At 39.5% G+C, this 18,583-nt stretch overlaps 1 protein-coding gene across 5 annotated transcripts in view; it reads right to left on the reverse strand.

Annotated features, from left to right (window-relative positions):
• The window catches only part of LOC117216540 (putative polypeptide N-acetylgalactosaminyltransferase 9), a 294,302-nt gene that overhangs the window by 131,582 nt on the left and 144,137 nt on the right, over nt 1-18,583 (reverse strand). Inside the window, exon 5 of one of the 5 annotated variants that reach the window (XM_033463302.1) lies at nt 3,284-3,349. The exons of the other annotated variants lie outside the window; for them this stretch is intronic. The gene's annotated coding sequence lies outside the window, so the exon portion shown is untranslated. The remainder of the gene's footprint in view (nt 1-3,283; nt 3,350-18,583) is intronic. 5 annotated transcript variants of the gene reach the window in all.

Below are 18,583 nucleotides of genomic sequence, written 5' to 3' on the forward strand. Positions count from 1 at the left end.
GATAAATTCTCAAACCTACGAACTTTGAAGCTTTTCTATCGTTCGTAAAACATAATTACGAGTATGTAACGTTAGAGTAACATCAAAATGATAGAATCGAATTCTATGGGAAGAACAGAGCATGAAACATTGATCGTATTACATGGAATATTCGATGCTTATCGATGTATATATAATATGTTGCTCACGTGCAAATTATTATACGTGCAGCTCTGTTCGTCGAGACAACTTTCGAAACAGGACAATTCAAATAACTGGAGGAATTATTGAGCAAAGTTCGCATACCCATCTAACTGTGGCCCATATGACTTAATAATCCTCGTAACGATACCGAAGTTCGTATCGCATCCTGTTGGAGTAATAGATCCCCGTTTTGGAATTAATTCTATGTAACTATGACTATGGATTTGCAGTAGCGTTGTTCGGTAACAGTTGAAAAATTTTATCGCTGAAATTTTGCATCGTTATCTTATCGATACGATTATTGGATTAACGTTGACACTGATAGAAACTGTCGAATGTCTCGTGTTAGATTTATCGAATTCTCTTTCTCCGATCAGCTGTCGTTTACGATTGTACGCAGCGTGATTGAAATTGTACTAAAATTCAGGAAAGAAGGTTAGACCGAGTTACGAAGAAGCGAATTATGAAAATACGCATTAATGTATTAGATGGTTTTATGAATATTGTCGGCTCATTAATTATTAATCTATTTACATATTCGATATTGATTGCGCAACGATTAGTCGCAGTTTAGATTACATAAGTATAAAGAGTGTAAAGTTCAAATATCGAATATTGGCTTGCTCTATGTTACTTATTCCATACAGAATACAATAAAATCGAGAGATATGGCAATAATTAAACGAAAGAGGGAACACAAACGGTTCTTTGCAAATAGTCCGATTAGCAGCTAGTGGAAACTAAGGCTGCAAAAATTCAAGAAACTTCGAATAATAGAAAGTCACGGATTTAATAACTTTTTGCGAATTGGATAAGCGCAGAAAGGTGATTAATAAATCGGATGTTCGGTGAGGCGTGCGTCAAAGAAACGAAACCGTATCCGATAGCATTTTCAAGCGGAGAAACGATAGAAGGGAAGAAGGGATGACTATGACTATATAACCTGTGTGGTTGGAAATTCGCTTCATCGACATCGACAACACGCCACGTCGGCCCAGACCTTCCAAGGGTTGAGATAAAATCAAAGCGAAATCCCTTGAAAATCGCGCTGGAAAGAGAGCAACGCATCCCTGGCGTTTCTGGATCGCGTTTCGATGCTTCGTTCGAGCGGAAGAACCTGCCAGCTATTTTGCCGCGTTGGTCCCTTTCGGCTGAGCTGGCAGAAGCAATCATCTTCCGAAATGTCAGACTTGCCTTGGTCGCAAGATACGAATCTCCAGAATAATTTTTTGAACGGATCGAGTAATAAAATGTGATATTGCACAGTCGCTGGGAAAAATTGTCTGGCTATGCTGTTCAACGGAATAAATAAATGTATCAGGAAACGATAATAAGGCAGATTAAGTTATCCTGATGAATCGATAAAACATCGTCAACTTATTTTTAGCGATAATTAAAATACCACAATACGGTGGAGTTCTGGTTATCCGAGTTCCCTTTAACCAAAGTTTCGTATTATCCGAGGTGCCTCGAACTTTACCAAACTTCAATTTTTTTCATAAGTTTAATATAAAGAGTACAAAAGTGAAAATAGTCAGGCATTTTTAAGACAGTTGATCAAACTCTCAATCAATTGAATAATTGATTAAACTTAAATACATGTGCAATATTGTGTTATCAAAATGTTTTTCACAATTCTGTTGTACGACTTATTGACGACCATGAACCCTTCTGTATTACTCGAATCTTCGATTATTCGAGGTAGGTTCGGTCCACGTTCTAAGATAATTACCGTATTCTGAAATAATTCAGCTTAGATTTAAAATTTCGAACAATTTTTCAAATTGGTTCTCACGAATCAGCCTTTTTCTCCCCTACATTTTCCCAAATCAAAGTCTTCGCCTTTCTCCTCGGAATATTCGAAAATTCACGGAACTACTCCGCATAGGAAACATGACACAAGTTTTCTAAAAATACGTCGAGCTGCTAAATTATAGATCTTGTAACAACTAGCGCATCGTAGTTTGCATAATATATCGAAATCTGTCCGATACGTCGTAGAGCAAGACATATGCATGGTACATCGTAGAATCTGTCACACGTCGAAATTCGAAGCGTTCAGAGAACGAATCGACGGAATCTTTGAAGAACCTTTGGTTAGTCCGAGTATACGTTAGGCCTTTACTCCGAAATCTTGGCGAATCCAATGATTGAGAGGTTTTAACGGGAAAAACAGATGGTCGTGCGCGAGTGGCCAAGAGCCTACCGAATTTATGGAATGAAATGTAAATTGAATACGCAGTCAACGAGAGCGTCGAGAAACGACACGAGTAAATCGTGCCAGTCTTCTCTTCCCTTTTCTCTTCCCTTCTTATTACCTTCGTTCTCTGTTCAGCGTGCCGATAATTCGCACATAAATTCACAACAAATTGAAATAAAAACCGGGTCGATCGGGATGCAATTTACGTACCTCCCCCCCTTTGAATCCACTTCGCAATGACAAAAAAGGGGGTGAGACTGAATCGAACTGGGAACATGGGGCGAGGAGCAGAGACAGAGGAAGAAGATTGTTTAGTGCCAGGAAACCAATCACGATCCCCCTGGTAATTCCCTTTTCTCGTATTAATTACGAACTTCGGACGTTTCTTCGATCAGATAAACTATCGCGATGGCCGATATAATTGTTGTGGTCGAGTAGCTGGAAATGATTTTTCTTTTCTTTAATTTTTTTGGACCGCAGACTGCTGTAGAGAGGACCGGTATTATCCGTTCTACCGTCGATAGTAGATTCAGAGCATCGGAAAAGATTACATTTGAAAATTTGGAATAATTGTTTATCGTTCTGGCAGAGGAGGTTCGGCTCGTGGAAGAAAATCATTACGCGTGAGTTTGATGTGCAATCGCAGCACTGAGCGATCTTAACGTAACGATATCCTGGACCTGATGTTGCTAAGGTACTTTTTATAATGCGAATTAAAATATGCTCACCCTGAACTAGTTACGAATATGTAAGATGTAAAAACGTATAGTCAGAGCAGATACTAAACATCGCAGGTTTCTCTTGGAGACTTTTTCAAGAAAGAATTCGAAAAATAATAATGGATTTCTCGCGAAGGTAATACAAAAATCAATCCAAAGTTATAACCTTATCGCTACTTACGAGCGCTTCAACAGCACCACGCCCAACGCCCAAGCATTTCTACTCGTTTCAGCAAACTGTACGTACCTGCAAAGTTAAAAAAACGAAAATTACTTCTTCCATTAACGTGACCAGGACGCCTAAAACGATACGGTACATGGCTAAGACCGGCGCTTTCGTGATCTCGTGTAACTTGAAACAAAGTTATTGGGACCTCTGTTCCCCATTCAAGCGTACACGCAATACGTTCGTATTAAATCTCGCGTACTTTTAATTTACCGCCCACCACGGTTCGTAATATTTTCTCCTTTCGCCCTGCGATTTAAACGCGCCACCTGATGCCCTTAATGTCCTAACACTGGCATGGTAACGATTTTTACATGCTGAAAGTAGCCATTAGAATACGAAACGAACAACCAAGAATGTTCAATTATTCCTCTGTTAGAAACTAAGTTCTTTTCAAGGGTTTTAAGTCCTATCAACTAAACGGTTATTAGCTATAGCTTAAGATTAACTAGTACGTAAACGTTACATTAATCTTACAATTAATTTCGATCCCTTTACGAACTCGATCAAGTTGTGAATTTTCTCATTTTTCAGGTTGTCCTTAAGCGGCCCTATCAATCTACGCTTATCACATGAAAGATTATACTTAGGAGAGTGTAAGATTAGATAATCTACTGTAATTGCAGAAGAGCACTCGTTGTATCGAGGAGTTGGTCTTTTGAACGATAGACTGTGGGAATGTGTAATCTTGGTATGTTCAATCTTAATCCGTGAAATATGATCTCTCCTAGCAAATATAGTATTCGTTTTTCCGTTCTTGAAACGGTCTCGGTGATATTTTTACCATAAGGCGGGGCTGTTAGATTCCATTCAGATTCCCACTCGTAATATTAAACTATCTTTTGCTTCTTTTATCGAGTCGTTCATATGTAAGTTGTCGCAGTTGACGGTGTTTAGAGAGTCGGCGGCTTGCTTGACCAGCTTTTTCATTGCCAGGAATTCCAATGTGACAAGGGATTCATATCGGTTTTATTTCTTTTCCTTCTGCGATGGTTTTTCTACATACTGAAAAACGTAGTACTATTTCGATAAAATGATCTAGCAGATACTCGTCTCTCTCTCTCTCTCTCTCCCCCTCTCTCTCTCTCTCTCTCTCTCTCTCTCTCTCGCTTTGACCCACTTTATTAACTACAATCCTATTTCTCTATTTTTTGCATCAATTACGGGATTCTGGGAAGATAAAGATACCAAGAAAATGAAATAGAAAGGGAGGAACAAGGCAATTTCTAGGAATTTTATCGCGTGCAAACGCCACAACACGGAGTTTTAGATTGAGTTTGCTCGTCATCGATATCGAGCGGATTTATGGCGTCGAACAATAGCGGAAAGGATTCACGCTTTCACCGAACCGCGCGTATACCTCGATCGAGCAGGGAAAAATAGGAGATCGTGAGTAGACAAGGCTGCTTCCTGGGCGAATTAAACGTTTTATGGCGAAAGGCGCAGTCGATTTGAGATTCTAAGGGAAGGGTCAAGAGGTCAACGCCACTTTTCAAAACCCCTCGGTAGTTTCTTACCGATACGATGTAATAAGGTTGTTCAAGTGCTTGGAGCAATTTACGGATCGATCTAGATGTTTTAGTTATTAATATTTTTGAACGAAAGTTTCAGAGAATGTAATCAAACAGTATGTATATCTTTTAGAGAGGAAAGTATTCTCTTTTTATTTTCATCTTTCTATGTACTTTTCGTTAAAGAACGTTCTCCGAGATAGCAGCAATTGAACGACGTTCTTTCCTCTTTAAAGATATTTTATAGTTTTCGTGTTTTACTATAACAGAAACTCCGATAAAACTTCGTTTCAACAAAAATGAATACTAACTTAAAAGAACGACGAAAACACAGCTTACAAACATTCTCAAAATATTATCGAATCCACGAAGAGGAATTGCAAGTAAAAAGGGATTTAAATACACGAACCACCCACTTTATAAATTTAAGTATATTATTTTAAGCGTATATTTTAAATGCTAATGACGATTTTAAACTAGAGAAGGAAATCTTTGTTTGATGAAATTCTCAAAAAAACTACAAAAAAAAAAAAGAAAAAATAAAAAGCACTCGAACTTGCTCGAAGACATTTTCATTTTATCGTCCATCTTAGAGTCTGGTACTTCCAAGTGGCTGTGGAATATTATTGTGTAATATTTCCCGTCGAATATAGGTTCAAAACGTCGCGGGTGAGCAACTCTATAAAATTGCTGCCTGTTATTTCCCCGATACGATGACGAAACGTAAACGGAGAGAGGATCAGAATTTCCGGTTTCCGGGGCAAGTTTAACGACACGAAGCGCATAAGCCACGCCGATTATCAAACACCGTTGAAATTTAATCACGACAGAGGATCTCGATGTTTTGCACTTACGTAATGCGCGTACTTGTCTCACAAACATTATTGAATTCTTACGAATACGAGCAAACTAGTCGCTGCACGAGAATTACTGCGTTTTATGGCTACTTGCATTTCCCTATCTGTATGTCATCTGACATTGTTATGTAATTCTGTATAATTTTCCGCACAAATGATAGATAAACGCGGTAATTTTTTTAATAGATTGCGAATTTTGACCTACTAAACGATCATGTTCCTCGTACTTAGAAATGCACGTTAAATGCATATTTAAAGATAAGACAGATTATGTACGGCACTGTAATAAATTTATGTAATATCTAGGCGAACATGGGGAATTGTAATTTGCATAAGTAATTAGCGATTGCAAATAATAAAACTAGAATCGCTATTAATACAGTCTATTACTTTATTTCTCATCTCATCAGATATAAATACAACCGGCATAAATCTCCATTGATTATCGGTAAATGAGCTAAATTTCCATAAATTAATCACGCAACAGTAAACATGTATACCTGAGCCGTTTCTCGATCGTGTAAAGAGGTATTCGCGAATTTCCTGTCGATGTTGCGTGTTTAAATCGAGCATCTAAAATAAGTTGCTCAACGGAAAGAATATATCTTTTATGAGAACGATGGAACACGTAAACACGATAACAGGACTTCATAAATGCTTCCCTTTTTAAACATTAAAGTCGATATTCTAAACAGCTTCCTCGGAGAAGAACCTCCGTTTTGATTTCTTCCCCTGATACATACAAGTAAAACTTTTTGCCTCCGCGGAGCATTTACGAGCAACTAGAGACACTTTCGTCGTTAGATATTATCGTATGTTTTATCTGCGTGAACTTTAATAGAGTTGCACCTAGATTTTTGCTCGTTGCACTTTCTTGCAGCGTGATTTATTGATATTCCGAAGTGTGTCTCGATATAGACACTCGTTTTCATTGCTTCAACTTTGAAATTATTCAAAATATTATTTTGCAGTCTCTTATCCGGAAGAATACGACGGAATATAGAAACACGATAACTTCATAAATGTTTCCCTTCTGAAACATTAAAATTGATATTCCAAGCAGCTTCCACGAAGAAGAAGCTCCCTTTCGATTTCTTCTTCCGATATAAGTAAAACATTTTGCCCCTGCAGGGCATTTCTAAATAAATCTCGTCATTCGCTAAACAAATAAGAACGTTACATTTTCAAATCGATATATCGATTGACTTAGAAAAAGTACAATGTCAATGAAATCATTGTAAAAGCGGTCGTAGATAGAGCGCAGATACCGTACCACTAACCCACTAAATCCTTCCACACACGTTTCACCACTACCGACATCACTGTACAAACACATAGTCATGCAGAGGCTTTCCTCGAAACCGCGCAACCTCGTGAATCTTTACGTTCCAGTCCATAATAGAATATCCAGAAGGTTTCACGCCGTCGAATTACCATACTGTCCCACGCTGTCAGCCTTCCGTGGCCACTTCACAAAAGGAGGCTGTCGCAAGCGTGCTCTCGCGTCAAAAGTAGCTCCCTTGGAGAGAACGCTGTGCGCTAAACCAACAGAAAGAGAGAGAAAGGGAGAGGAAGAGGGGGAACGAGAGAGAGAGAGAGAGAGAGGCGAGGTGAGAAGCGAGTTACCGTTGACGAACTTTATTAAACTATTACCACGCGAAACTCGTTAAATACCCACGAGGCAGGCATCTCGAGCCTAGACGATGCGGTTTGACCGTCTAATTTCAGTCGACAGACGGGATATTTGCGTGACGCCGCTGGCATCTTCACGCTCCGCATGTCGAAGGCACGCCACGAGAATTCGCGGATCGAACGGAGGTTGATCCACGCGTACGTGTGCCTATCTCATCTCATCGAATCGATACGCCACATACTCCAGGCTTTAATAACGGGGTCAGAAATTCGTCGACCGGCTCGTTAACGCCGGATAAATCCTGTCGTTTCTGCTCCATCGATCGATCAATCGATCCCCCTTCTTTCCTCTATTCCTTTCTTTCGTTCGTTAATTGACCGATTCGTTCTCCAGATGAAAAAAACGCCGCCTCTTTTTTCCAAAGCTTCCACTCTCTCAGAAGTATTGACGTTTGATTGATTATCGCGGCGTTGTCGATGTCGATTCCGCAAATGGGAGACGCGAGGATCGCCTCCAGCCAAGGACGGGATCTATGGAACGAAATCCGTGATTGATGCTTCCGGGAAAACCGGCATCATGAAGACTCGGATTAACGCCGCCGTTGTTACGGTCGATAGCCCGATGACATTTTTGCTTCGACATTTTACGGTCGTTGCGTTATTTGGTTTCGCTTAAAATCGACACGGTTTCCAGTGTTTCGTGAAACGAAGAGCGGTTTCGGGAGCATTAGCTGCGCATGCAGCAGTGATTTGGAAGTTTGCAGAGAACTATAGGCTTTACCGTAAATCTTTCGAGCACATGTATTTTTTATTTAATATAAACCGTGGTATCATTCGACCAATTGACTTTCTCCGCTAGGATTTACAAAATTTGTCATATACTTTCAATCTTACGGAAAGAACGTGCGGGAAACTTTGATAAAACGTATCATCTCATGGAATATCGATCAGTGTGCAACAGCCGCATCTGATTTTTATTCTGCCACAAAATTTCCGAAATTTACAATTTCTACATTCGCGCGTTCATTCGTTCGTATCGAATAATAACAATTCCAATTATGCTCAACTTTGATCTCTGCAAAATGTAGAACATTGCAACGGGAAATTTTCAGTCCGATTGCAAGGTGAAATTTGCTGACACTGCGTCGAATCACGATATCAAACTTTTCTTAAACTCCAACACCAACAACGCCAAGTCGCGAACTCATCGTTCGAATCTCCAACAGTCGTCACAAATTCGCTGAACTCAACGAGCTTCGGAGAACTCCCTGACGTTACACGCTCATCCTTGGCCAGGGAACGTTCGTCCCTGGGCAGGGAACGTTCAGGCTGCATTCTCGTTCTGCTAACGCAATTGTTACATCCACGTCGGATCGCGTTTCCGCGAGCGTCGAGGGAAGTTGTATAAGCCTCTGAGCGCAAGAGTAAAGTTGCCATCGACAGATTCGATAAGTTTATTAGTTGGCGGCGCCCGAGGCCGAGAATCCGGATCGAGATGATTATCCTGGGGTCCCGGGAAGATGATTTCTAGTTTCTACGAGAACTTCAATAACGTCCGGCAGGATTGTTCCAACGAATATTTCAGCCTCGCTATGTTAACGTAATTTTCGAAACTTTCGTCTTGAGTGACATACTAAATGCGTAACTGTAAATTGAAATTGCCGGGGAATAAGGATGGTACGACGTAAGGCTTGTTTCCTCGTGATACGTTGTTAAACGTTGAACATATGGTGAAACGGCACATGAATTATTTATGATTTATGAGAGATGGTAGTTGCGAGCTGAAATGTATGGTGCGAAAGGTTATCAACGTAGAGTGAAGCGAAATATTTTAATTGGTATAGAAAATATATACTTTTCGGAACGTGTATCTCAAGTGTTTCGTATTGAATCACACTGTATAATAATCAATCAAACAGTACGTCTATTCATAATTACTAAGATGCAATTTTCTTCAAAATTAGCATCTGAGTTAATGCTACCGAAATCGACACCTCGAGATTCAAATATTATTGTTAATATCTTCTTTAATCATTGTAGTATTCGAACTCTAATGTGTTCGTAGTAGGTGCTGGTAAACCAGTTTTTTTAGTTTTTAATTTTTAACAAGTTATATGGACGGAATATCGTTATAATGGTCAATTATATTTGATAAAGTATATGCACTCGACTATCTCGTTAAATGATTAAAGTTGACTTAACGCGATAGCAATTAAAATATTTTAATGCTTTTCTAACACTTTCCACGTCGGCCAACCAACCCCATCGTCGGGGTTAGTAGACTTACAGTATGAGGTAGGTTGACTATATGACTATACGATCAGATAAGAAAACGTCATTAGTAACTTATCTTAATGATGATACATTCTCTCATACTGTATAATAAACTAAAGATTTATGTTCAATAAATTACACGTAAATTAAAATGTATTTATGAGTTAATCAAATTTAAACAGATCATAAAAATCGCTTTCCTAATAACAAAATAATGATTGAAACTTTCATAGGAAAAACTTAGAGTATTAGAAAGTATCATTAAAATGATACTTCAATCATGATCTTCACAGTCTGATATATAATTCTTGTACTTGTAAAAAAGTAAATTTCCTTTTACGTATCTTGAGTGAATCGACATCTTACACGAAATACATTGAGCCCGGACTTACGTAAATAAAAACGGACGTTATTAGTCAACCAGCATCGATAGATCATTTTGATTTCGATATTTCACGTAACTAAATCGCTGATGTATTTTAAAAAATACTGTTACGATAGGTCGTCTAGTAAAGAAACTTTAAAATATATCTCTAATATTTATTCTGATGTTTATTCTGTATATAGAACGCGAAAACATAAAATCTCTATGAACAAATATTTACTTATGTAACCAATTTTGCGACGAACGTCGATAACTCTCAATCGTAAAGCTACGGCGTCGAAAACAAATGAACGTCAAGCGACTCGTTTCTGTCGTTTAATAAATTTTTCCGCGGTGGAGTACACGTCAATGCAAACTTATTAACAATTAATCAACCTATCCCAACAAGCAGCCAACTTCGGTCTCCGTTGTACGAAGCCCGTGGAGGCAACTCGCGATAAGTACACCTTCGTTAATTCTCTAATTTCCCGCAAAACCAAATTGCGCATTTAAGACGCCATAATCTTCATGTTACATCACATTACTGCAAGCAGCTGAAAGCGGCGAGAAGGTGCCGAGTGGATTTTTGCACGGCGTTCAAATACTCGCAAAACGACACGCGGAATCGCGAAACTTATTACGTTACACCTGTCGCGCGAGCGCCGTATTTCAGCGTCGCGCTGCGAATAATTGCTTAATGAAAATTCAACGACGTTCCTTCGCTGGAAAAAGGAAAACATCCGCCGTGAACGTAAAACGTCGACGGGCCAGGTCGCATTTAAATTCCACATCCAGTCGCAATAACCGCCGGGGACGAATCACGGTACAATAAGTGGAGCCAGATGGTGCCTCCTAATAAGCGGCGCACCTTTCCACCCTTCGTCACCGAGCCACCCCTTTGCCAATCTAATTCGACCTGCTTCCAAGCCCGCGCCAAAGCGGATGCGGCCTAGCGGCTTCAATTAACAAATTCTTGTCGAGGCAATCTCAACGGCACTAATTAGGCGGCGACAAACGGAAGGTACTCTACGTTAGGTTGCACCCTGAATAGGGTGATTCGTTTAAAAATATTAGACCGAAAGGATGGCTAAGATGGCATGGAATTTGTGAGATTTACAAGGGGTGGAAATGAGAACCATTTGTGATTAAATGGAGGCGTTTTCGGTGGAATAATTTCGACCATCCTGTCCGTGAAATGGGCTGAATTGGATAATAGCGGTAGGATGAATTTTGGTAGGTCGAAAAACTGAAGTTTTGTCTAATAAAGACGAAGGCTTGTTTTTCTCGAGTGTTTTCGCATTTTTGTCAGAATGAGCATTTAATGATACTTACATTTAATTAATATAAATATCTCGAAAACTATCGGTGATATGAAAAAAGGTTTGAAAAAAATGTCGTTCGATTTTCAGGGAGATAACATATCACGTCGATATTTATTTTACCTTGCAACGATCGTGAAAAACTCTGTGAAGATCAGGGTTGTATTCTTAAACAGGAACTATTGCATATTCTTGTAGTCTAGATCAAAACATTTCCAAAACACTACTTGTAGTTTGCATGAATTACTATAGAGGTATCAAATCTTTTGATCTACCGCGATGCCGCCGGCATTGGCGTTATCTAGTATACACTAGGTTGGTCAGCTTGCTCGATCAAACATCATTGTAGCTCTAAAAGGAGCCGATTGTGTATGCACTGTGTGTTTGTACTAAATATTATTCCTCGAACGACTAGTCGCTTGTCCTACATGTTTGCCATCGAAAAATATACAACTTTCCATTCTTCTAAAACCTTAATATCTCGATAACGGTGTATGCAGAAGTACAGGTAAGCGGTGTTTTGACGTCGACTATAAGAATACGAAATAAAAGAATATATTCAGACTTACAAATATAATCTTAACAAAAAAAAAGTATAATCTTTGCAAGGCGAATGCACGGCAAAATAAATATCGTCGTAATACGTCCCCTGCGGAATCGCATAACGTTTGTTTCAAACATTCTCTTGCATCGTTCATAGTTTCCCAGATATTTACGTGTTTCCAGATAAAACGGACACTTTGTATATTTACTAGTTCAGGAGGATCGTAAGATTTATCCGAGTTTCACGGTTACTCCGAACGTCAGCCGGTCACCTCTCAAAACCCAACAGTGTCCCCAATCGTCGACCAAACAAATGCAACCCTGGAGGAATGGCGCAGGGAGCAATAAACCAAGCGAACGTCGTCAAAGATTCACGAGGTCGATCTCTTTAGCAAAACGGTCGCAAGGAAGATTGAGGGAAGGAGGCAATCAAATAAAATGCAAGATCGTGCCGAAGCGATCTCGATCAGTCATAAGCTACGTGAACGAAGGTCAGAGGAGCAAAGGAGGATCGTCCAGTTCTCGGTGGAGTCACCGGCAATTCGAACACCGTTAAGTCCCGCGAGAGTCTATTTCGCGTGCCCTCACGAGGTCTCTAAAGACACCTTCACATGCCGTCGTGATCAGTCGTTCCACGTAATACCATCTCGTGTTTGCGCCCGAGAGTTCGATGCCCGACACCCATAGCATCGTCCGTTCCTTCCTCTCTCACTTAATCCTGCCTTTAACCCCTTCCCTAACCCCTTCTCTCTCTCTCTCTCTCTCTCTCTCTCTCTCTCTCTCTCTCTCTCACTCACTCACTCTCACTCTTGCAACCTTTTCATCGTCTCTTCTTCACCGACACTCGAACCGATCTTCTACTTCTCTTGCTCTCTTAAATTGCCTTTCTCCTCTCTCTGTCTATCTTCTAGCCCTTTAGCCTCGTTATTCTCGTCTCGTTCTTCGTTTAATCTTCAGACGTTTTCCTTCCTCCTCTTCTCTTTCCCCTCGCTCTTTGGTTTTCTATCTTGCAAGAGCAAGGCCGAGGAACGGGCCGTGAGATTGAGAGCAGGACTTTTTAACGACTTCGCATATACGTACGATGTACCTCTTCCACTTTGGTAGAGGAGCTTCGAGCACGACCCAGCCTCCGAGGAGAGACCCGGACTTGACGATAATAGGATCCCGCCAGGGAGAAGGCTCCACGCGGCGTCTAAGTGCCTTCTAATCGGGTTTCCTCCGTCGATCGTTTCTGATGGCTCCACGAGTCGTCAGGGATTCTTGGGTACTTCGTGGGTGATGATCGGAATGAGTGCGTGACTCGTTCGAGGGACGTTCGTAGAGATTGTACGGGACTTTTATGTTGGACAGTCGACGGGTAGGACGAGTTTCGCTTTAAACTGTCAGTGCTTTAATTCCTACTGACTCACTTGCGTTGCTTCGTGTTATATTTATTTATATGCATATAAATTTCTGTTTTTTTTACGTATGTAATAATGATGATTCCTTTTGCATCTTGTAGAGCATGTTTTCCAATTGGACTTGTTAAAAGATTCTTCAAAACAACTCCAAATTGTCAAAGTTATGAAAATTATTAATAATTCTCACGCGTCATGCGCAATGAACGAACTGATTCGTAGGGACTATCTTAGTTTCTCCAATCTTACAACGCGGGTGTCGATTTTTAAAAAATTCCTCGAGGACGACGAACTCATGCTGGAATGAGACAAAAATAGTCGGCATAACCGATCAAGTAGATTATCCAGTATAAATCGATCGACTTAGCGATAAAAATGAAATGCCTCTACAATTTCCATTCGAATAAAAAAGAAACTTATATATTACTCTCTAATCATACGTTATATGAGTATAATTCTTATTTTTTCTTGTGAGACATAACGCTGCGTCTTGTGTAATCAATTCCAAAACGTTTCTGCCTAACCATAAATTACTACCACGAGGGTAATCGACAAAAAGGAACAAGTATTGCTCTAAACGATTCATCCAAACGCGTAACACGCTTCGACTACGTGAACCAACCTACGTTTAACAAGAGGTAGGAACCCGTGTACATACAACAACAACAAAAAAAAGGAAATTGTAAAGGCAGGATTATAAATAACTTTAATCTCGTAAGATATTTCCAATGCGGAAATTACTAATTCTCGTATACACACAAATTTCAAATCCTCTATCCTCTATCTATCGTCTAAAAGATTAAGAGATGTAAAAGTACACAGAATGCGCGTAACACACAAAATGAGTTTGTGATAGTGAAACGAAGATTATAGAGAGGAGAGGAACGTCCTATCTAACCGGCTACACGAATCTAGATCAATTACGTAGCACATGGGCCACGTGTTTTGAACTCAATCCCTCGGACAGAGTAGATTGAGTAATGCACATCGAGCTGCATTGACTGAATGACAGTCTCTGCTAAATTGACAGCCTTCCGGTTGCATGCTATCAGACTATTATGGGGCTACGTGGCTAGAAACATGCCGTAATGTCATTCTTACTCTTCTTGCCACAGGACGCATTAGCGTTGCAATAAAATTACGTAACATTTTATTTTAATGTAACTGTCGGCAACATTTCTCATCGACTTATTGTTGTACGTCAAATATAATATGGTTTCCTGAACGTTCGAACACTTTTTGGAGCGGTAACAAATGTTATGTCAGTTAGCAGAACAAGGCTTAGAAGACTTAGTGCCAGCAAAATTGGAGAGGTGGAAGGAATAATAATGGTCGTCAGCTAGAGAAATCATTGAGTTTGTGTCTTATTTAAAAGCGTGAAGTTTTTCATTAAAAGATTAAGACCTAGGCAGAGGAATGTCTTATATATTCTTGAATATCACGCGCATTCTATGGATTTTTAGCTTACTTAATTTCTTACGAATGGAAAAAATCTACAACGCAGATATAAACAACATGGCACATTGTACGATTGCCAGAATTTCATAAATATCTTTAGCCAAACTATAGCGTCACTGAAACATTCTCTTGGGCGTTCTGTATGACAATGTCATGTTGTAACTTTTCTTTGTCAATACTTTTATATTATGTCTGCTTCTTACGTGTCTATTCTCATTCTTTTTCTTTTTTTTTTTTTTTTTGATACATATGTATCTCCTGCTTTTTCTTAATTCCTTTTTCTTTTCTCATCTTTCGTGTCCCATTAATCTATCATATCTAAGGATTTATCCCATAAACAGATAAATAAATAAATAGTAAGAAACTATAATAATTTACACATGAACGATTTTCATGATTTCTATATAATTATGCTAATGTGGAAATCGCCTCTTGACTTGACCAGAGCTGTATAAAATGCCTATCGTACAAGCTGACTGTCCCTCCAGGGATGATCAACCATCGTTAGGAAAATTGCCAAATGTGAACGTTGCCTCGATAGGAATTATTTCGATAAAGATTATTAGCCGTGACGGTAAAACGTTCCTGTCCGCTGTCCTGTTCCGTGGGAAAATACACATGTGGACGAGCCCGCGTGGATAACGGAGACATGCGGGACACAGCCGATATAAAATATGTCGCTTTTATTTGCGAACAGATGAGTAGATTAAGAATCGTAAAATGAGAGTGCCCGTGGGCAATTATGGTCTGCGCTTTTATCGTGACGCGATTTTAAATAGTAATTTTACGGTAACTGGGAATAACATTTGACACGATGGGCTTCGCTTCATTTGATCAATTTTGACTTGCGAAAGCGCGATAAACGGTAAACCTAACAGTTCTAAAACGCATAACGTATACCGAGATACTTCTGTCAACCTCTTACGATGCAAGATTACTTTTCCAACTAATCTTCTGTGAGGAATATGAAATATATTTCCCGAGAAAACCAAGCTTCAAATGATCGTAGACGATATGTCGAGTACGATGTCCCCGTTTCAAAAGACTTACTGCCGTTTGAATTATAGCCAAGTATTTACGAAAGAATTGATAAAAAGTTACAGTAAAAGAAGCGATAAAAAGAAAGTGCAGCCTTCGATCGTACATTCGCTGAACGCCATCGATTAACCAGCTTACTTCATAACTGTAATAAATCAACCTAGACCTCGATCAAGGTACGAAAATCACGCAGGAAGTTTTGGAGAAAGGCTTTAATCGCCGGTGGATTAGCAGTAACACGGATAATCCGTGAAATTGCGTGGCAAAGCGAGAGCAAACACAAAGGGTCAGTAGCCTGAACGTGTTGCAACGAGCAGCAGCTTGCTGGCCTCGCAAACTGGTTTCGCGCGAGTCAAGATCTAGATCGCGACCTTCTGCAAGAACTGCGACCTCGGGACTCCATTCGCCGATGAAACTGGCAGTCGAAACGCGAAAATAAAATAATAACCGAACGAAAGCGATCGATCGATACTAATTTCTGATATTCGATGAAAAATAATCGCTACCATCGTCCAAGTATTCGATCGAATAAAAATAGAGAGAATATACGCAGAATCCTCGCGTTACTCGTAATAAGGATGCAAATTTTATTTGTCCGTATAATAGTCAGGCTTCCATTATTTTTCATTCACAATTACCCGTGGCGCAATATCAAACGTTGCTTGATATTACTCGTAAACGGGGTAACGTAATGGTTTATAAGCAGATTATATTAGAATAAGCGATCATCGACTATTTGGTTACAGTAATGAAACCATGCCGCGTTTTAAACGATGGTAAACGAGATCGTTATTTCTTTGCGTTAATTGCGATTCAGGTGATCACGTTACCATCTCGTTAGTTTATAATTTAACAAGATTCAGCGGATTAACTATTTAGCATATTACATAGGGAGAATCATAATCGTGGTACGCGAGCATGATAAATTCGGTTTTACTCCGTCGGGGCTCGTCATATTTGTATTTTCAATCGCACGAATCTGCATACGAGTGCATAGAAATACGAGTTTCATTCCCGTAAAATCGCAACGATCGCGCGCTACCAAATGTTGGCTGTAAATCACTCGATGTCGCATTTTTACAACTGAAATGATTTTTCCCTTGATCTGATAATATCCCTGCAAATGAATATAAATCGTCGGTAATAAAAAATAATATTTTTAGTACCAAATATCCAACATTTCGTCGAATATTCCGTATTACAAAATTTAACGAATTCAATTTTTCAAGCTGGAAATTTCGTGTCGCTTAAACGCGCTTTATTTTTAGTTGTCTATTAATGACGTTCTCGCGCTGATCATTCACAAAAAGCAACAGACGTATTACGATTTAAGGAGCCAATTCAATCGTGCGTACAATTTATGAAGAACGAAACACGGATAATAGGAAGAATCGTGGCTGTTCCATACTTGGACTTGTAACTGGCTTTCAGCGACGATCATTCTTATTCCATCACACACGGTCAAACGTCCGCGAATCAAAGTCCCTTTGTCTCGCCGTTCCTCAATTATGAACGAGAGTGACTGACAAAATCGCAAAAGCGAAATGTTCACGGTGCATAAATGCGCAATGAACTTTCCGGGAAATTACGCAGCGTGAGATTGTGCCCGAAAATTGGCGAATCGTGGTCCGTGATATGCCGGAGTTCATTTCGCTCGGTAATGGCGGTCTAAATACCAGTAAAACCATTCGCGCGATCACGATTGTTATCGAACGTTTTTCCTATTTCGCTTTTCTCTTTGCCTCGGTGTACGTACTCGTATTTCTCGGCTGGACGAAACATTACCGAAAAGCAGCGAATGAAATTTATATTTTATATCTCTCACTGACTGGATATCTTTACGCGCGGTCATTTCCGAATTTGAAACATTTTGATCGTAATACGTGGAATGTAAATCGTGTTTTCGGTCGGCGGCACTTTTCACAGCAGAGATATAATTTTATAGGTTTTATATCGAGATTGGCGATTCGACGATCAAGCGTTATGTTTAATATCCGTAGCCGATTAAACTGTAATCACCGAGAATTATACTCGGATTTATTTTTAAGGTAATCTACAAAAATGTAGTTTGTTTGAAAGTTTTAATATTAATATATGTAAATTCGATGTAGATACAAAAAAAAGAATTATCGATCTTAAGCGGAATATAAAAAAGTGCTAATCGATGAAACGGTATATACAGTTAACCCTCTATAATCAGAAATCTATTTATTTGTGATGGGAAAAATTATATTTGATTACAGTTTCTTATACCGATTTGATTGATTTATTTGATTTGATCGATATCGACGTAATGATACAGCATTAAAATACATTAGTAGGGTAATAAAACGAAAGTGAAATTATAGTACTTCCTATACTTTACCCTATTTTATTCCCTGCAACAAGTAATACGGATATTGCAAACCGGCTCTCGATGTACAAGTGGTTGGTTCGGGTAATGGATTGTGAACAACAAAGTTTCGTTCCAAATTTACTCGGTCAAAAATAAAAGGAAGAAAGAACGGGATAGAGAAGAACGTGAAAAATGAGTGGAAGTTTCGAAATTCACGTCTGGTGCACGAACGGGCCAGGTAGTTAACCGAGAGCCGTTTTCAATCAAATCCTGCGGCCGATAGGAGATTTAAATTCGTTTCGACGTAAATGAGTCCACTTCCCGTCTCTCTCCTGTGCCACGATTTCGATCGGAATTTTACCCCGACAGAAAAGATCCACGAAAAATTCGCCTCGATTCTTCAGGCGATACTTTGATTTATTTTTACATTCCAGTTTCTATTCTGCTATATTGACAGAGATGTCTGCGGAAGAGAGAAAGAGGGAGGTAGAGAAAGAGAGAGAGAGAGAGAGAGAGAGAGAAAGAGA

This window comes from Bombus bifarius, unplaced genomic scaffold (assembly GCF_011952205.1).
Source record: "Bombus bifarius isolate JDL3187 unplaced genomic scaffold, Bbif_JDL3187 scf7180000010271, whole genome shotgun sequence".
NCBI classification, from domain to species: Eukaryota; Metazoa; Arthropoda; class Insecta; order Hymenoptera; family Apidae; genus Bombus; species Bombus bifarius.